Source organism: Schistocerca americana, chromosome 1, assembly GCF_021461395.2.
Source record: "Schistocerca americana isolate TAMUIC-IGC-003095 chromosome 1, iqSchAmer2.1, whole genome shotgun sequence".
In the NCBI taxonomy this organism is placed as follows: Eukaryota; Metazoa; Arthropoda; class Insecta; order Orthoptera; family Acrididae; genus Schistocerca; species Schistocerca americana.
The window spans coordinates 576,051,480-576,073,477 of NC_060119.1; positions in this window are offsets into that span (position 1 = coordinate 576,051,480).

The following is a 21,998-nucleotide window of genomic DNA, read 5'->3' on the forward strand; positions in this document are numbered from 1 at the left end:
CTAACTACTGATTGGCATAGTTAGCAAACGAAAGATTTTGGTAGAGAACAAACCATGTATTTACCTTAATAGTGTTCAAAAGTCATAATATGTATAGCAGTTCATGACATCCATTCAACAAATGTACTGTTTCTGATGGACACACATCCAGATCATCCGCTCTCAAAAATCCGCCATCTCACTTCCCCACATCCACCACTGCTGGCGGCTCACCTCCAACTGCGCAACGCTACGCGCTGTTAACAGCCAACTGCCCAACACTACAATGGCGAATATAGCAACAATGCCGACCAGCCTCCGGCTGCACACAGCACAGTCAGTGATTTTCGTATAGAGCGCTACATGTCGTTACCAATATAAAAACCTAAACAGCCTAGTTACAACCGATGTACGGGATTGCATCCTGGGTAGGGTTAGATTCTGCAAAGTAAGTCCCCCCAACCTACAGGGGCAGCTGACATTGTCGCCGTCGTCGTCGTCGTCGTCGTCCCCCTCCGGAAACGCTGCAAGCGGCTAAGGTCGGTGCCATGTACAGAAATCGGGGACGACTGTTTGTTTGGAAAAACATATCTTGAGGAGACATTGGTCCGACAGCCACTGAGCAGGCAAAGTAGCCCCCCTGCTCAGAGCCTTCTGTAATTACTTATTTTTAGTGCTCATTTATAATGTCATTGAAACTCCAGTCTAAAATTATGATGGGCTTCTTCATTAGTCAACCTTACGGTAGCCTCCAAACCCTTGTCGGTGGTGATATTTAACCAACATAAGTGCGCCAATGTCATCCTTGAGCAGGTCTCAAGAGGCTTTGTTGCTCGACGACGATTTGTAAAGTTAGCTTAACTGGGAAGACGGACACTGCTGTGGTATGTGTAAGGGATCCGTGATCCCACGAACGTAGTATCCGACGCCCCAGGTCGATAGTAGACAGGAGTCGATTGTCAAGCACTGCAGTAGGCAGAGAGACGAGTATTGAGTGCGAGGCAGTACTGGAGAGTGTCGAGCGAGCGGTAGTGCGGGAAAGACGGGCAAGAATGGTGGTCGAGTGAGTTGTAAACGGTAAAATTCACCGGAGTATGACGAGTGAGCACGTCCCCCTGATCGTCGTGGGGTTGACCCTCACGAATAACGATTCGCGAGTGATATGAAACAGAAAGCGACAGGTACCGAATTACGTGTGTTTCGCGTCAACCGCGTCGGCCAGCAACAACCATGGATTACAGTGAGGATTGTTGTGAATGTTAACCATCAGCATTGCGTGTGACGAAGTTCTGAAAATCAGCAACCAATAAGAGATATAACCGTAATTAGATGTGTAAGGCGGAGGTAGCAACTGCCTCAGAATTTGTGTGTTCGTAGAAAATACAATACAGTTTGTACATTGCAACCTTTGCAGTCCTTAATAATAGACAAACTTTCAATCATTCCAGTATTCAGTTGCAAAACAGCCGCACTCGGTTGAAATATCCCCGAAACCACAGCAGAAAAACCGATAGCCTTCCATCCATTAAGCACACGGTCATATAATCATAACAGTTAACTGTTTGGCGGCTTCGATTAATTACTTAAAATCCAATAAGGAGTATAAACGGGGGTGTTTCATATGTCAGTGAATGTGGAACAGCACAAAACCTGCAAGAACAAGAAGCTGCTGCCAGACGGCAAATGTCGGCTCCCAGGCCCAGCACAGAGACCGGAAAAGGGCTGGTACTCTAGTCACCTGTGTCTAGCCGAATACTCTCACTGTCGATAGCAGCAGTTACCTTGGGATAACTATGTTTCACTGATGTATAAACAGTACATCCATAAAGTAGCTGGGATCTTATAAAAGTTTTATAAAACTGCAGCAGACCTGCCCTGTCTGATCCGGAAGACCTATAACTAAGACACTTTGAAATGTTCAATTACCTGAGTGATCTTACCGTTAGATCCCTTGTGCGTAATAGCTAGGACAATTTTATTTCAAATATGAGCCCCAAAAACTAAAATTTGAACCTTTATCTTTCATTCGCTGGTAAGATACATTAAAATGGCTACGAAACCATTTCAGTCAACTAACTGTATATATTCTACATTTAGTATGACCAGCCTGCTCTTTTACCCACGTAATGGTGAGTTGCTAGTGAAACGATGTTTTCGTGAAGTTGATAGAGGTTGCAAAATATCCCATGGATAGGGTACACTTCTCCATACTCTTGTTGTTATACGATTAATAGCAACCGAGTACGGAGCTACATTTAAAACACTACCTCGAGGGATACCATTCTCTATCACAACTCTCTCAAAACATCTCGAAAAATGCCCTGCATGAGGATAGGCAGTCTTTCATTGCAGTGTCACTAATTCAGCTGCTTCAGAATATTGTACCTCATGGTTGATATCATATATCTTGTCTACATCAAAAGGTTAGAGACTGCTCCCATTAAAGCCTGTTGTAACGTCATCTGCAGCAGAGTATGGCAGTGTGTGGTGGACTGATACGTCGTAAACTCACCCTGAGAACGGTTGAGTAAATTCCTGCTCTCAAAGATACAGCCCAGGCGATGATTCACCACATGCTCGAGGTTTTTTCCTAAACAGCTACTTAGTGCGGCACTTCAATAACTACCGGGGTTGTTCAGTCCTTGGCTGCTTTGAGGAGTCGGAGGACCATCATGGCTTCCCTCAACGACTTGGAAAGTTCTCCGATTTGCCATACTGTATTAAAAGATTCTTGAAAGATTTCCTTTGACCTATATCTCTTGCTTGCTGCAGAACACTGTATTTGATATCGTAAATACATGCTGCATCACGAGCCCCAGTAATGAATTCAGCTCGCATGTATAGAATGGGCAGTTACATAGCTCAGCGTTGTCTGACATTAATTCCAGTCCGCCCTGTCTCATGTGCAGATCGTGCGATGGGATACTGGATCCAGGGTGGTGGTGCTAGTGGTCTTGCAAAACCTGCATCATTACCTGGGTGATGTATCCGGCTGTCATTTGGAGACATCCCTGCTTCATGACAAGAGCCATGGGTGTGCTACTTCGCACTCCAGCAATCCTTGTGACGGCTTCCCACTTTCAAGCGGAGCTAGGGCAATGCTACGATGAGTACAGGATTTTCTCCCCTGTTCTTTGCTTACTCTCCATAATAATACAGCGGAAACTGCCGTCGATGTCCGACAAGCTGCGAGGTTCTCTGCAGTTACTCGGCATTTGAGTCTGTCCAGTGTCGTCAGTGCATCCCAGCTGGTCCTAATCGCACAGCGTCACCAGGGCAAGGACGGTCTTCATAGACACTTAAAGACTGGAATGGTTACATCAGTGGATGTAAGGATAGCTGTTTTAATGTTGTCCACCAATTCCTAGACGACTTGCATTCAACATTCTTCGTCAGAGGTATCCAGATGGGTAAGAGATCAGTGGAGTGCTCTCGTTGACTGCCTACCAGTAAGCAGCCTTGGTGAGGACAGGAGAACATGCTATGAAACATATCGGAGAATGACACTGAGACGTGATATTTACTGGTATTAAGGAAAACGTGGAATGGAGGACCCACCAATGTTACTTTCTTTTCACACAACCTGTTTATTTAACAATATATAATCACAAATTTGTATTTTTTACTAATTAACAAATTTGTGAAATCCATAAGCTTTTACAAGAGAAATCAAAACAAGAACAACATGACAATAATTAAAATGGCCCGGACATGCAGCCCTCCCGTTATCGGGTGAAACAGCGGTGTTGACTACCGCGCTGGACACAGTTTCTCTTATTAAATGCCCTTCTGCAAAACATTGAAAAATTTATGTAATATTGATGACAAGAGTGTTTCAATTACTTACAATAAAAGGACGTAATTTTTTTATTGGGAAACTGTATGTCGAAATGTTCGGATTTAAGATGCGCACCTATGCTTAAAGATTAAAGGAATTAGGCAACAATGATGACAGTGATAAGGTTTGCTTCAAAGCGAGCAACCTTTTCATTTTAATCAGCATCAAGGTGCGACTGGATCCCAACCCGCTCCTTTTGACAATATTTTTCCGTCTAAAGCGCTGGTGACAGTTGGCTGTTAACATGTCAAAAGTTGAGTTGCTTCATAGTTATGAAACCGGCACTGAAGGAACGTTTTAAAATACTACATATGAGTAATTATTAAAAGACAACTCACTCGGCGAAACCACAAGATCCAGTTAAAAATGTACCAATAATGACCCGGACTTTCAAAGACAGTAACGCACATCTTAGTACAACAGGCAATTCAGATGATCTCAAATACAATTACGTTCTAGGAATTGAACCGGTTACCATCTAATTACACAAGACCCCTGTTTGTTTAACGGTTCAAATGGCTCTGAGCACTATGGGACTTAACATCTCCGGTCATCAGTCACCTAGTTAGGTTTAAGTAGTTCTAACTAACCTAAGGACGTCACACACATCCATGCCCGAAGCAGGATTCGAACCTGGAGCGCCTGGAACCGCTCGGCCACCAGCGGCCGACGCTTGTTTAACGGCAACCTGTGCTTTGCTGCAATTTTTCCCACTGTATTCCTGACCAGGAGCTGATTCATTATAACTTTAATGATAGGGTATAAACCAGAAAGGAAGGGCAATATAATATCAGAAAAAATTTTCAAACGACAGCTAGTGTCTAGTACAATACTGCGGTCTATATTTACGACCAAAGAGCCGACCGAGTATAAGCCTGAGGGTCGAATACAAACCAGAAAATAATAAAGAAAGGCAGTATAGTAATGGGGCAAATCTTTAAACGACAACTAGTGTCTTAGTGCAATACTACGTCATATATTTACGACCAAAGAGCCTACTGACTAAAACTCTGAGGGTCGGGTACAAACAAGAAAAAAATTAGGAGGTCGGGAAGACAATGACACCAATCACCACGAGGATTACAGAATGTTACTCCCCTTTATCAGCAAGCAGCTCCATGGATCAACGGTGCGTTGCGGCCGTCACTGAGTGGAGCCGATGATAGCCAGGTAGAAGGGGGCAGACCGACCACGAGCGGTTGTCCGACACAAATGTTGCCAGCCAACCTACGGGATGTCGGCCTGCTGCCTGTAGTCGATGCTGACCCCGGTGGAGTACTCCGGTGTCTTTCCTCTGCGCAGACCCTACTTGCGTAGCTCATGGCTTCGGCCGCTCGAACCTCGTGAGCGCCTCTTGTCGCGGCGCTGTGCCAATCCCCAGACTTGGTATCTCCCTTTCTGGGCCAGCGAACCTGTATATATATAGGCAAGCATAGAGCTTCTGAGGACACAACCCAAAGATACCAACTCTTCCTCAAAGCTATTGTCAACGGGGCCGCAAGAGGGATAGTCGACACTACCCTTGAGGTAGTGGCGCCAGACAGAACAGTCCACTAACTTAATGGCGCCACGACTCAGATACCATAGCTGTGCAGCACACATACAACTTCTGAGAAATTGGGAATCTCCAGAGCTCGTCGCAGAGGAATAGGTGGTCGTGGGTCCCCACAGCTCTTTACGTCGATTAGAGGCCCCGTAGAGGTTGAACAGACAGGGCAGAAGTGCAATAAGAACACCCAGAGCCTGAGGAATTACATAATAGGGCTGGTATAGGAAGCATGGCGCTGTCCTGTACTGTATACACTCTGTTGTAGTTGCTACTTGCAACTCAGTGTTGAGAACGAAAAGAGAGGTGTAGTGTTTGTCATTTAAAATAATTTTCGTATCACTCGTAGTTATCTTCCTAACTTAGGTCGACCTTTCTATGAATCTAAAATCCGGCAACAATGGGTTGTCCTATAGCGAATCTCCTAAGGCACAGGCGTGGTGGTCTACCCAGTATCAAGACTCTCAGTTCATTCTCATGAACCCTCAAACTTTTCACAATACACAGTACAGATTTTTATAGCAGGATCTTCTGCAGCCAAGATCGTTTGGTGTTTTCGTTTTATTTCACAATGGCCGGTTTCGCGGCTTCAAGAGAATTTTGTTGTCGTCATCGAGGCCTCGGGATATTCTTATTAACATTCATACATGAAACGAATACAGTGAGTACATATACACTGAGATGACCGAAGTCATAGGATATCTCAGAATATCGTGCCAGACCGCCTTCTGCCGGCGTAGTGCGGCAACTCGACGTGGAATGAGCTCGACAAGTCGTTGGCATTCCCATGCAGAAATACTGGGCAATGTTGCCACTATAGCCGCCCATTATTACAAAAGCGTTGCCTATGCGGGGTTTTGTTCACCAACTGATCTCTCGATTGTGTATAATAAATATTCGGTGGGATTCATGTCGGGCCATCTGGTTGGCCAAATCTTTCGCTCTAATTGTCCAAAATGTTCTTCAAACCATTTGTGCCTGGGGACATGGCGCATTGCCATACATAAAAATTCCACCATTGTTTGGGAACATAAAGGTCCATCAATGGCTGCAAATGGTCTCCATGTAGCGAACATAACCATTTCCAATCAATGATTGGTTCGGATTGACCAGAGAATCCAGTGCGCTCCGTGAAAACACAGCCCACATCATTATGGAGCCATCACGCGTACATTGGCAACTCTAGCAATGTCGTGCTGTTTGCAAAAGCACTCGCGTCGACCGTCTGTCTGCTGGTATAGCCAATTAACGCCAAATTTCGCGTCGCTGTCCTTACAGATAGGTCCGATGTACGCCCCACATTTATTTTTGCGGTTATTTCACGCAGCGATGCCCTTCTGCTAGCACTGACAATTGCACACAAATGCCGCTGCTATCGGTCGACCACAACGTTGTTCGTGGTGAGAGGTAATGCCTTATATTCGGTATTCTCAGCATAGTCTTGACACTGTGGATCTCCGTATTTTGAATTCCCTAACAATTTGTGAAATCGAATGACCCATGCATTTAGCTGCAACTAACACTCCATGTTCAAAATGTGTTCATTACCCTTGTGTGACTCATGTCGGGATCTTTTGAGTTAACTCTCCCGAGTACAAATGGCAACTCCGCCAATGCACTGCCTTTTCATACTTTGTGTAGGCGATACCTACGCCATCTGTATGTCTGCATATCGCTGTCCCATGACTTTTTATATCACTTGAGTGTAAAATTTAATTGCACCAACTGTGAGCGCCATAGTGAAGGTGAACAAATAGCAAATGCAGTTGCTTCCCCTGCGCGTCACAGGAAAAATGACACATGCAAGAGATATGTTTAGATCTGGCTCAGTTTCTTCCTATCGAAACAGTAGTCTTTGTTCAGAAGAGGAACTTGTAGGTTCCCTCCGACTCACTTCATACTCCGTAGCATTAGTGAATGCGTCCTCTTTGGACTCATTAGTCATCACAGAAATTGGATGGTCAGACAGATTTGCACTCGTCTTCTTATGTCCTCGTTTATTTGTGCGACGTTTGTCTTTCGGTGGCGATGTAGGAGGTGATGGATGGTATGGGCGTTCTTTTTTGTAGTTTGACAGTCTTTGTTCGAAATATAACTTAATTGTGTTACGTTATTCTGGAGTATAGTAGTTGACGTTCAACAACACCCGCAGGATCTTGAGTCTGCGGCTTAGAAAAATGGTTCAAATGGCTCTGAGCACTATGGGACTTAACATCTGAGGTCATCAGTCCTCTAGAACTTACAACTACTTAAACCTAACTAACCTAAGGAAATCACACACATCCATGTCCGAGGCAAGATTCGAACCTGTGTCCGTAGCAATGGCGCGGTTCCAGACTGAAGCGCCTAGAACCGCTCGGCCACACCGGTCGGTTGTGGTTTATACCGCTGGTCTGCGTCAGCGTGGACGTATCGGTCTTAGCAAAGAGAAAGGTTGTGATAGGCAGTGTCATCTTCTATTACTTCATTATTTCACCTCAATTAGTTGCTGCCTATTCGCCATCACAATTGACGCAAAAATCCGAAAGGAAACGAGTGGCTTCTGCTTTGTGCGCTACTCTGTCACATATGTTCAGCCGGCCGGAGTGGCCGAGCGGTTAAAGGCGCTACAGTCTGGAACCGCACGACCGCTACGGTCGCAGGTACGAATCCTGCCTCGGGCATAGATGTGTGGGATGTCCTTAGGTTAGTTAGGTTTAAGTAGTTCTAAGTTCTAGGGGACTGATGACCACAGCAGTTAAGTCCCATAGTGCTCAGAGCCATTTGAACCACATATGTTCAAAAATGGTTCAAATGACTCTGAGCACCATGGGACATAACTTCTGAGATCATCAGTCCCGTAGAACTTAGAACTACTTAAACCTAACTAACCTAAGGACATCACACACATCTATGCCCGAGGCAGGATTCGAACCTGCGACCGCAGTGGTCGCGCGGTTCCAGACTGAAGCGCCTCGAACCGCTCGGCCACTCCGACCGGCCGTCACATATGTCACTCGTTGCCTGCCCACTGCATGCTGCGTTATGTGGCCACATCGCTAACATTTATACAGCAGGGCGTGAGTTTGAGATATGTGTCCCCACTTTGTCAGGGGAGTCGTGTCTCAGTATAATGCGGCAGTGATGACGACTCAGAAATTAGAATAAACGAATCAGTCTTTTGCAGCTCATTGTTGGCATACTTTCGTACATCTGTTAGTCTAACATTAGACCATTCCATTCTTTCGCCTCTATATTTATAGTATCACGATAGGAGACCCCGCCACAACTTTAATTTCTTACATCCAAGAACCTGTTCTTCTTGTTTGTCTGTGATTCTTTGTAGTAAAAACGAACCATTTCTAAGTAGTTTTATTGATCCGAGCGATGTACTAATACATTCTACTGCTTTCTGGATACTGAGAGGAGGTAGTTTTGGTTCAGTTTTTTTTTGCTCTTTATAATTATAAGAGCATTTTCAAACTAAATCTGCGTTCCTAACTGCTTAATCGGCAAAGACTAGCACACAGTAAACAGCTTTGCATGTTATGTGACATTCTATCAAGGATCTTGCCACTGATTACAACGGAAACACCATCACACTGTAGCAGTACTTCACTGTATTCCTAACAAATAATAGTCGCCGAATCGTTGGAGAAGCTTTAGGAAATATTGTTCATAGATTAAAGTCGATTTCACAAATTACTAATTTTTAGTTAGATTTAAAATCCACATGTGATGTTATCGCAATGCTACTCCTTGGAAAAAAGGTCACAGGAAACTAACATGAAACAATGAAGCCAATAATGTGGGATTTTGAGTCGTTAGAAAAAGTCACAGAATAACAAATCATTCTCTACCAACTAGCATTTTTCAGACACACAAGAGAAATAACCAATTGAACTCCGAAACTAAGATGCATAAACACTTAGACACGTGCTAATTGTTGAAAGTACTAACTTCGAGATATTAGACTAACACCTCAACTTTCTGCGAAAAGCGACACTGATGTCTTGAAACTGCACAGTCAGTATCGGGCGACGGCTAGGAAGCGAAATGAGCAGAATACGAGAATACTAGTGACAGGAATACCAAGTTGTCTGTTCTCAGCCCAAGCTTTGTTGGATAGGCGATAGCATGCTTGCAGCTAATGTGAACTAGGAGGTGCCACGAGGCATGGAAATAGACTGGAACGCTGCGTGGCCTACAAAAATGTGCAAACAGTTTACTAGGTTGGTTCTGAGATCGAAATATATTTTACTTTTGGTCGACGAAACATACTCACTGTCTTGAAGTGGAGTCAATGCACCTTATTGGAGGAACAGAAATTCTCACGTTTCTTGATTCTTGTTGATATCTATGCTGAACACAAACTTGCTAGCACACATTTAGGTTTACATTTTTTAACTTTTTGTAGAGAGGTCTGCGCATTCCTTCCAATCCAGCCTGTTAACCCAAGATCTCCTGTCCGCGTGACACAAAACTTTCCACCGTCCAACCCCCACACGGTAAGGTCTCCACTGAACCGTACCCGAAAGCTTACGGTTAGAGGGTACCGGCGATACGAATCAGTCCACAGATCGGGAAACTAGAGTTAGACAAATCCGTGCTCAGTCCATTCGGCGCCCAGTCCACTAAGACTACATTTGCTGGAGTCCTCAAAATTATCGGAAACGGTGAGTATTACCGACACACACTTACGCGGCGAGCTATGAATTATTTTAAGCAGTTGCGGATCATCTCGTGAAGCACTATTCGGTGACTTAGGAATCAGTCCTATGAACAGGAGTGCTGTATTCCAGTTTTGAGACAATCACAGGCAGACAAATCCAGAGGACTGAGGTCATATGGTCTTGAACACCTAGGGTCGGTTGCTGCTCAACTTCTCCATGTCACACCTTCGTCGTCGTCTTACATCAGCTGCAGAGTCTTCTGGTGGCTTATTATGCATACGACACAATTCACACCAGCTGGTTACGAATTAAATTTGAACACAGATCCACTGGGGTCACAGTCAATAGGTTAACATACAAAACTGATTAGTAATAAATACTGAAGTTAGGGGGGACTCTGATTCCTTCGGTGTCAACGTATACAATGGTTTTTCTTCTGTTATCATCCACTGTTCTCTCTCTCAATTAAAATACATCCGCTAGAATTAACCACCTCTAAATGTCGAAATATACGTTTTGGCAAGCTTTTACAGGCGTGGTAAACTGATGGTTTTAACCCTCAGAAAATGCTCAGCGGCTGTTATAGCACACCTAAAAAAACGGCACTCTTCAAACAGTTACTTGAGAGAAGGTGAACTTCATGAGCAAGAACGGTTGTAAACAACCTTTACTGTCGACTATCGGTTACCATCTACAAATCTGTGAATGTAATCATACAATGTGCAATTATACAGAAATAGAATTAACTATAAAGCAGGTACGCTGTAATAGTAAAATCCTGTTATAACATACCTGGACAAAAGATTATCCTACAACAGCTGTACAAGTACTCTTCCAAAAACATTGCCAGGCGTGCCACGTGTGTGACGGCCGAGATGAACGATACTTCGGCAAGCGAAGATTGAAACCGCAGTATACAGAGTAATTCGCCAAATGCTCGTGTCCCTTGCCACTCAATACTGTGTACTTCATTGCAACCAGGGCACCGTTAGACGGGCAGACGCTGGGCGGTTCTGGCCGGATAAATGACGATTGGCCCATTTATTCTACTGAGCTACGGCTGGATGGTGGTAGTTAATTTCACTCCTCAGATGAGAACAAAATCACAGAGTAAGCAGACGCACCCATGAAAGCAACTTAACAGTAATTAGAACTGTAATAAGGACTTGCGCACAGTGTGTCAGACACGTTATGGCGGAGGCGAGCTGTGGGACTCTCCGTCCCTGGGAGAGCTCTCGACACCAGCCACACACTCACACTCGCACCCCTGTGGAGTGACAAGGGCCGCTTTCGAGTTTCACACCAGGTCGCTCTCAGACACAGAAATGCACTTGGCGCGCTGTCGCAAGGATCGGCGTATAGCTCGCTCCCAGCACAGGAACCCGTGTTACGGCTGCCGGTGGCGGCCACGCAGCCAACTGCTGCGGGAGGTGGCTCCCGTTCTGGGGAAGCACAGAGTACATGCCGACAAGATCTAGATTATAAGCTGTAGTTTCCTTGTCAAGTTCCTCCATCTACAAATAAGGTATTTTGCACGAGAGTGAATGTAAAACATATGTAATGAAGGACATGCCGCATACATTTTGTTAAAATTCGTTATTAGTGTCGGTCTATGCGGACCATTATCAGGTATCTGATAATTACATGCAAATCAGAGAATATTGCCAACACTAACTCGTAAACAAGTGGAAAAAATTTCGTATAAGACATTGCATGTACCCTAATAGGTACTTACAAGACAAAAAGTTATTTTAGCAACTTGTTTTCGATATATTAAACGTACTTGCTTACTTTCATAAACAGAGGAACATATCTGTTTCTGTGATATGTCACTTACATATTGTCTTTCACTACATGGAAAACATTTGATAATTTGTGAAAGCAGTGTCTGCGATTTCACATTTGTGGCTCGTTCCCATGCCAGAGTGTTTTATAAGCCGCCATCGAGAAAAAAAGGGAAAAAAATTAGATGAATAATTTTTAACGTATAACGAGTACTGCTGGAGATAGAAAACCGAGACTGAGTGGAGCAGTTCTGCATGTGAATTTGAAAGCGACGAGCTAAGTTGTAATTACAGCTGTTTTCAACAGCAAGTACAGGGAGTGAGAGCAATAATTTTGGTTCCAAACAAGTCAAACAGTCACCATTTACGCTGTTTTACAGATATTTTACAACTTACAGCCAGCCGGCCGCTGTGACCGAGCGTTTCTAGGCCCTTCAGTCCGGAACCGCGCCACTTCTACGGTCGCAGGTTCGAATCCTGCCTCGGGCATGGATGTGTGTGGTGTCCTTAGCTTAGTTAGGTTTAAGTAGTCCTAAGTTCTAGGCGACTCATGTCCTCAGATGTTCAGTCCCATAGTGCTCAGAGCCATTTAAACCAATTTTTTACTTACAGCGTGAGGATAAATGGAGGTAAGAAATCAAACGAAATGCATTTGACATGAAATGTGCCTTCTGAGATCACTTCTTCTTCGGACTTCTACTGTTAAATTGATTGGCAGCTACTGGCCATGCTTTTCTATCTTCGGCTCTCCTCTTACGAACGGTGTAAGTGCTGCAGCAGGTATTACTCATTAAGTGCTAAGTTACGTGAATGTTTTCTTTTTACAACCTGAACATCCGTCTCCCCATTTTTAGATTTGGTGAGATGTAGTGCGACCCTCCTCCCCTTCCCTCGCGCGAGGTTTACCCTCTAATTTCAAATAATTAAATTAATTTGATATGTTCACGTTTTTGCTTCATATCACTAAAGTACCTGTTAGGTTGCTAGGAAATAATTTGATAAAACAACAACAAAACTTTATCCATTGAAATAATGGACTGTCTCAGAATGTTCTTTGCCATTTGGCAGCTTTCAAGACAGTGAAATGAGTTAACTTCGTTGTAGTGTACCTTGGACGCCGTTTTCATTTTCACCTCTACTTTCACACAAAAAAATGTAGTACCTAGATTTAGAAAGTCTATTAACAGTGTTTCTAAGACGGTATTAAAACTCTTTATTTTGAACGTGAAAATTCCGCATAGTATTAGGGCGGACAAATAGGCAGAGACAGACAGACAGAAAGAGTCTACGAATATAGTTTTAACCAGCTTGGTGGACCCCGTATCACATAACTTCGTTGATATATTATGTACATTAAACGTCATTGAACCTTTTCTTATTTCCCGTTTGAAAGAGAACATCGTTCATCCTTTCCGTCGAACCGTATGATTACGTAGCTATTCAATCTCTTGTTTTATGTGCTAACTAAGACAATTCTTGTCCGTAAACTTTTCGTTGGTAGGTTTGCTCGACTTTTCAGCACGTTTCTTAACATTAATATTGAAAAATTTTTTATACAAATTCATTTTGAACTCAAAAACGTCTGCGGTAAATATGTTGGAGAACACCTCGACTGACTCAGTGACTGACACGCAGTGATTTCGACCGGTGCAGCTGGATCTACTCGAGTGAAATCTGATACTTGGGTGGCACTTGTTTCAAATCGTGGAATCCCCGGCATGTACAAATGTAAAGAGAGATAATTAAGATTGGTGGGCATGTTAATAATATTATACTCGGGACTGATCTTATAAAATAAAATTTTACTCGCTATACTAACATACGTGGCCTGTATTAAGAAGTTGACGTGAATCTTTCATAGACTGGCTCCCTCACATAAAACGATATTTGGTGATATTTAACCATGCCCCTTCACCCCCGTTTTGGGCTCACATAATTAATGAACATCCCCTTATTTGAGTGATATATTCCAGTCCCGGCTTGCCTCTTGTGTTCATCTCGCTAAAGCCCTTCAGTGGCACTTTTAATGACATCATCAGGTGTCAGCAGATGGCCGACTACTGTGTCCCTTCTGTGGTGGATAAGGTTCCAACGACAGAGCTTCTCTGTGGAGCACCTCTTCATTTGATACCTTGTCTTCCCAGGAAATCTTTGGCATTCGCGTTAGGACCACGTCTCAAAGTATATTATTTTGTGCTTTTCAGCTTTCCCGAGTGACCATGTTTCACTACTATACAATACTACACCTCAAAAATTTCTTTCTCATATCTTTTATGAGACATTTGCTTTTGCAGCTGAAGAAGAAATGGTTCCTTTGTTAAAAGCAGCATGTGCCTGGTGAATTGGGCTTGCATTTTCTTTGACGTTCCATGTGTGGTAATTTGACCACAGATCTACCATTTTAAAATACTCAGAAAATACTCCAACCAATGCCCGACATTTTGTCAGAGGAGTCAAAGTATATCCTGCAGTTTAAGTAATAAAACATCCAAAAAATTGTGACATAATTTCTTTTTTGCAGGTGTCAGAGTATTCGCACATGAAATCCCATGGTTCTGATGTGTACACGGAATAAAGAAGAGGGAAGACAACAAATTTGATTTTGTATTGAGACGTTTCTCGCGTTCTGACTGGCGTTCGCAGTTAATATTTCCCTTTGACTTACCTGTCACCGTGCGACTCGTTCGCGTACTTTCGCTTACTGGAGGACCACCCCGTTCGCTATCCAGTCTCCGACAGCTGCTTTCCACCTTATGAATAAAACACCCCAGTGACGTCCCTCATGTAAATGAAATGGAAAAACTCTGTATGTAGACAGGCGAGGTGCGGCGTCTTCGACCAGCAGCCGGCGGCAGGTTCTGACTCAATCCGTATTGGCAACTTCCTCGGGAGAGTGCACGTTTATTGGTTACACAAGCTCTTAGCAAGGCTTCCCTCGTCATACGAATCGCCTAGATTTCTTCTTCGTTGTGGTATCCTTCGGGTATATTCACTACATTTACCAATTTTCATTTGGCTCTCATGTCACGTTATTTTCCCTCTCCGTATGCTACACGCAGAAAGTTTCGTCTCGTCTCACGATACTTGGTCCACAGTCTAGTAAACTGGTTTCCGATATATTCTACACTGTTGTGAAGTGCTTTCACGGCTGAAGTTGATCTGTTACAGACGAGTGGGACTGGTTTTATATCTGTATTTTATGACCGTTTTGAAGAAGCGTAACCTCCTCTTTGGTCTCATCAGGTACCGTTTGAAAGAATGCAAACGTCCCCTTAAATCATCAAGGATTCTGCAAATAGCTGCGTTGAGAACCTCCAGTCGCTCTGAATCCAGACCTGAATAGGCACGCGCCCACGTTTATTGAGAATTTAAAAAAATGTACCCTTACAGAGAAAATCTGCGGAGTGGCCACTGAGGGCGTTGCCAAACTGGAAGGTCTTAGAGGGATCCTTTCCCGTTGTATTTATTCATTTGTTACTCTCCCACCCTCTGTGATCACACCACAGGGGAACTGCAAAAGCATAAGCTACCGTCTTGCTTCGGATCACATTCAAATGTCGTCAAAGGCTTTGAACGGTCGCTAGTGGTTCCACTCTGTACCCCAGAGAGAAAATTATGGTTGCGCGGCACTCCAAAGCGATGGTATTATGTCCTGTAGCGTTGCAAGGCCGTGATGTCCGTCGAGAAGGGCTGCATAACCCAGGAGGTGTCAACAGTGTCAAAGGTTGTCAAAGACGTTGCCCTGTCTTCCTCCTCATCAGTGTTTTCCAAGTATTTCTTTCTTGGACAATTATGCGCAGAACATCCTCATTCCTCACCCTCTCAGTCCAGCTAAATTTCAACTTTCTTCTGTAGCACCGCTTCTTAAATCCTTCGACTCTCCTCCATTCTGGTTTACCCCTAACCCATGTTTCACCATCATAAAATGCCGTACTGCAAACGTACAGTCTCAGAAATTTCTTCCTCAAATTAAGGCCTATATTTGATACTAGTGAACTTCTCATGGTCAGAAATGCCCTTTTGCCACTGTTAGTCTGCTTTTTATGACCTTGCTTATTTTGCTGCCCAGATAGTAGAATTCCTTAACTTCATCAACTTCGTGACCATCAATCCTGATTCCAAGTTTCTCGTTGTTCTCAGTTCTCCTACTTGTCATTACTTTCGTCTTTCTTTAATTTACTCTCAATCCGTATAGTATACTCACTAGATTGTTCATTCCATTCAACAGATTATATAGTTCTTCTTCACTTTCACTCAGGACAGGAATGTCATCAGGGAATCGTATCATTGGTATTCCACCTTGAATGTTAATTCCACTCATGAATCTTTCTTTTGTTTCCACCATTGCTTCTTCGACGTACAGACTGAACAGAAGGGGCGAAAGACTACATCCATTACACATTTTTTGATGCGAACACTTCGTTCTTCATCGTCCACTCTTATTATTCCCTCTTGGCTCTTGTACGTATTGTATATTACCCGTCTCTCCCTATAGCTTAACCCATTTTTCTCAGAATTTCGATCATCTTGCAACATTTTACACTGTCAAACGCTTCTTCCAGGTCGACAAATACCATGAACGTGTCTTGGTTTTTCGTTAGTCTTCCTTCCATTGGCAACCGCAACGTCAGAAATGTCTTCACCTTTCCAAAAGCGAAAATGATCATCTAACACATCAGCTTCCTTTTCCATTCTTGTGTGTTTCATTCTTGTCAGCAACTTCAATGCATGAGTCGTTAAGCTGATTATGTGATACTTCACACATTTGTCAGCTTCTGTGGTCTTTGTATTGTTAAGATGATGTTTTTCCGGAAGTACGATGGTACATCACCAGACTCGTATACTCTACACGCCAACTTGAACATTCGTCTTGTTGCCACTTTCCCCAATGATTTTATAAATTTTGATGGAAAGTTATCTATCTCTTCTACCTACTTTGTTCTTAAGTCTTCCACTCTATTAGATTCTGATTCTAGTACTGGATCCCCTATCTCTTCTGTGTCGATTCCCGTTTCTTCTACTACCATATTAGCAGACAAGCTCTCCCCCTCGTAGAGGCTGGAAATGGAGTAATGGAGCTCCAAGGACATTTTTGATATTAAGTTGATAGGCAAATTAATCAAATTGATCAATTAATTACCCCCACCCCGGATGACGACATGGGTCCCGGCCCGTGCCCCCTCCACTGCCCTCCATCCCCACCCCTGCCCAGTTGACAGGAATTTCACATTTTGGCGCGAGTTTCGAATTTTAATAGGAAATTAAAAAAACTATGGGATTTTCAAAGATGGTGGAAATTTCTTTGTCCCAAGGCTTTGCTGACGTCTGATCCACGACCCAACCAGAATTTGCAAGTAATTTCCAAATGATTGCTTCATTTCTGGGAATCGAACACTACTCCTTCATGGAGGAAAGACGAAGTGCTTCCCACAACATAAGGAATCTATCCAGATGCAGCAGAGGAAGGTTAGGTTATTGTACTTGATTTATTTTAATTGGAAACCGAAGGAAAGATCGGTCCTAATTAGTAATCATGAAGTTTGGGCACATCTATATGCATAGCGCTACACAAGGAGCGCCTAAAATCGCAATACAGGTCAAAAACGGACTATGTCATACAACTAGTGTTATCTTGATTGGAAAAAATTCGCAATACTACTCAAAACTAGTAGCAGACACACTGAAACTCTACATGAGATGATCCTTTCATCTAAAGGCTGGATGGAAAAGGGCTGGGTTGGAAGGTGCTATCTTTGATTCTGCCAGGAACTGTGTTCAACTGCCGAGATGCTGGTGACGGACACAGAGGAGTTTAGTAAGTGCATTAACCATAAGCAATCAGCTGAGGACTGTTGACTGTTGCCGTGAAAAAACCAGCACTCATAAACAACAGGTCATAACGCAGCATATGTAATGGGTACTGGGAAAAATCGTAAGAACACAACTACTACAATATCCGACCACAAAAGATTGCACCAGGAGAGATGGGCAGCAGTTGCGTATGTGTTCTCGTCGATGTGCGGTCGCGAGTTAACCTACTTAGAGCTAGTCTTACCTCCCCCCCCCCCCCCCTACCACCCTAGATCCCTCCCTCTCCTACAGGACTATTATATCTTGTGACTGATGGTCGACGCCGGCCGGTGTGGCATTGTGGTTCTAGGCGCTTCAGTCTGGAACCGCGTGACCGCTACGGTCGCAGGTTCGAATCCTGCCTCGGGCATGGATGTGTGTGATGTCCTTAGGTTAGTTAGGTTTAAGTAGTTCTAAGTTCTAGGGGACTGATGACGACAGATGTTAAGTCCCATAGTGCACAGAGCCATTTTTTTTTATTTTTTTTTATGGTCCACAAGGAGATCCATCTGGTGGCGGTGATTACCGTCTCCGGTCTGCAGAAATGAACTACGTATGGACGCTTCCTGCAGGCTGTTAATCATATTTCTCGGAAAGACAGGACCTCCCTGGAACAACGACAAAATTCCAGAAAACTCTCCAGAACGTTTCTTCCTACATCTGTTGGTTAGGAAACAGGCAGCTGCTACCGCCTATGCTGACCGCAGCCCCTGCACAGTGTGTGGCAGTCTTAGCCAGCTGCATCCGGATGTCCAGGTAGTCAGTCAGCGACAACAATACCGACATACACAATAGGCCTTCACACCGGGAATCCACAGTACAAGTCAAGATAAATGACGGCTACCCGACTGTGAGAATTTTGTCTATAACCGTCACTTCCGCTAATGATTGCTCCCACTGGCGCATGCCATTCTGAGAGAGAAAACGCGTCACTGTAACAGTTGTATTTAACGTCAATGCACCGCCTATAAAAGATGATCTATTACATACGTAAAGCACAGTTGCACTGAGCATAAGAAACAGTCTTCCTTCCACGAAAATAGCCGCAGTCCATTTTCTTTTAGTTTTATGAGCAAAATGGGAATAGTTTGAGAGCATACATCACGTTCAAATTATAAATTGCCATGCACAAGAGCATTATATTCTTTTCAGACAACTGAATCATCAATATAGAATGGCATATATACGGCCATTCTCTTATGTCTGACTGCAGGATGCAATTCTCATCTCTCATCCCACCTCCCATTATTTTATGACACCCAACAAATTGAAAAAAAAACTTCAGCGCTGCCACCGATTACAGATCACAAAACTGCAGAGGTTGAAGTTCTGTAGTGATACATCTGAGAGATGTATTAACTTATCTCACATCTCCTATCCATGTCCATCCTGTGTAAAATCGAAAGAAAATTTCCTCTGTTTTGCTGCAAAAGCTACGGATCACTGTAGAACGTCCGCAATATTGTGAAACTTTTTTCAGAGTAGAGAAATAAGGAGAATTTAAACTCCGAAGTACATGGTTTGAGAGCATCCCTGGCGTTAAAATCAATTTCTGTAAATAAACTTTCATGTGCGAGTGTATCACAGACATTCGAGACACTTAAAATAACACTACAGAATACAGTCTTTCATGCTATCTGTTCACATGTTGGAGAGAAAACTATCCTTTTACACTCGGCAACAACAGGCCGTAATGCAGGAGGATGTTGTTGCTTTACAAATTATTGCAGTTCCTGTTCTACCATTGCGATGCTATATCCCACTGCCGTTTACGGAAAGTAAAAAGAAAAACAAAATATGACACCATATCTTGTAAAAGGGCCTATCTAATGTCACCTAATAGAGATCCCCATAAGATTCCTCCAATACATCGAAAACAAATACTGTCTGCCTGCTGACATCTGATATTTTTGCTCCATAACTCCCCTCTACCCGCGTGTAGAGTTTCTGCTACCTGTTCTTGAAGAAGAAATCCACATCCAGCTGTTTATCATTCGAAATAGCAGCAGATTCTTGTGTTGCAGTTTTGTAACCAACTTGTTCATCGCAGATCAGCCTGTTTCACCCAGTCTGCTGACATGTCAGGGAAAACGCTATCATTTCTATGTTCCACAATGAGCCATAATTCAAGCGGTGTTTACTTTTTAATTAGAGGCTACGAAGCATGAAACAACACAGGACTTTCGCTAATACGTATTTTTAAACACACAATCATGATGATAATGATAAAAAGTCATGATTCCAAGAGAATGGATATAGTCGATTTCTATTAGTTTTATGAGCAAAACTGGTGTAGTTTGAGAGCATCCTGCATGTTCAAATTACAAATTGTCATGCAGGAAGGCATTACACTCATCTCAGATACATGAAATACCGGTACAGATCGGCGTCTACACAGCCATTTATTACGTTTGAGAGGACTCATCATTGTTTCGAAACATCCAAAATAGGTAAAAAATCACGAACTTTTTGCATCCAAACTTTAACATGTCATATCACGTCTTTTAATAGAACTTCCTAACAACAGACTATAAGATTTTACCACATCTCTCTCTTCCGATATTTCGAAAAACAAATACCGTTTGCGTGTTGATAATCGAGCAAATTACACATATATGTACTGGTCCATTGGAGCAGGTGGCCGGAATCACTTCCACAGACCAGTGTAAAGTTTTGTTCTCTGTACCGGAGGAAGACCATATCTATGGGATGTTTTGTTTTTCTACCATGAGTTAGAGGTGCTAAACCTATATTAACATGATTCGATCCTTTGGCTCTCACAGGAAGGTGGACAGTGCATCGTGTAAACTATGCTGCTCCTATAAGACATAGATTGGCAGATGTAAAACACACAGGTGACTTTTCTTAATGACAGGAATGTGGAAGACATCGCCACATATGGGATCTGAAAGAGTTTGTCGCATTGTGGAGCGTTTCCAAACAGCTGTCCGTAGGTTATGACTTATACAGCTAGCCTCATTTCCCATAGAGAATGAGTAGCAGATGTCCCGGTGTTCTGTTTAGAAGAGACCAAGAGTAGTGTTTCCTCATTTTGCACTCATGTACATGATCGACGTTCCAGTGCTAACTATAGCCATAAGGTGCTGTTCAGAACACATATATGGTAGCAGAAATAAAAAGTTACTGTTTTATTACTGGTGAAAAAACGTCGCAGCATATGGAGTAGGATGAGTTTGCTGCATTGAGAAACATCTCCAAACAACTGTCGGAATATGATGACCTCTCCTACATTGAATCACGTCTTCCACTGTGATAGGTAGCAGATGTCCAGCGTTCCGCCAAAGCTCTCTCCATCTCAAATAAGTTGTGTCAGTCAATCGTTATGTGGTAATGAAGAGTGCACCAGTAGACGATTGAGATGGAAAAGACACTGTCGATATGGGAGAGATATTATATTAAGCATCACAGTTGAAGGCACGATCAGTTTTAGCAATTCTACCAGTTCCGTAATTTCACCGCCAGCCAACAGCCAATGACACATCAGAATGCTCCCCAATTCCTGAATCATCGCTAAACCACACATCCACTACTTTGCATGCTAGACTGTGATAGCAGGACATGTACAGTACATCAATTCGCTCATATACGACAAAATATACCAAATAGCGTCCTATACCATTGCAGCTAGGTTATTCTACACATTTCTAGAACATCGAACATAGTGAGGAATTTACGACTACGACTGGCTATGTCAGTGTTTGTGGACGGGACTCACAGAGTATGCTCGCAGTCATAGGATAAAGTCGGAGAGTGACAGATCCCCCTGTAGTGTCCTTAACCAACCCTCACTGAAACAGAATCGCTGATTTCATTTGCATCTGACCAGAAGTAGGAGGGTATTATACCTGCTACATCCCAAGTCTCCTGAAGGAACAGTGCTAGCTGTGTCCATAACTCCTGTTCAGAAAACACTCTTCCGCACCAATCTTACTCACAGCCCCCATCCGGGTGCACAAGATCTCTGCAGATGCGTGCATGTCGAGGAGGTTAGCACCGCTTATCGGTGTATAGTAGAGAAGAGACGGTTAAGAAGAAACGGGTGTTTTATACTCGATAGAGCTCCAGATGGACGGAGTTTGAAACATATTATGTGAATCAACTGTGCTATCGCTTCTGTAGTAATATTCCAGTGTTTGGAGTCAGTACCATGAAGGAACCGGCTTGAGTGGAATGCTGACCATAACCACACACACTCCTATGGCTACACGGTTCTGCACCTAAAAATGCTATATTGTTAAACCCACGTGGTTTTCGAAGTATTAGTCGTGCTGAACGCAACGAAGGACATATATACGGTGAAACTACCTCCTTCTATACTGCTCTGGTGT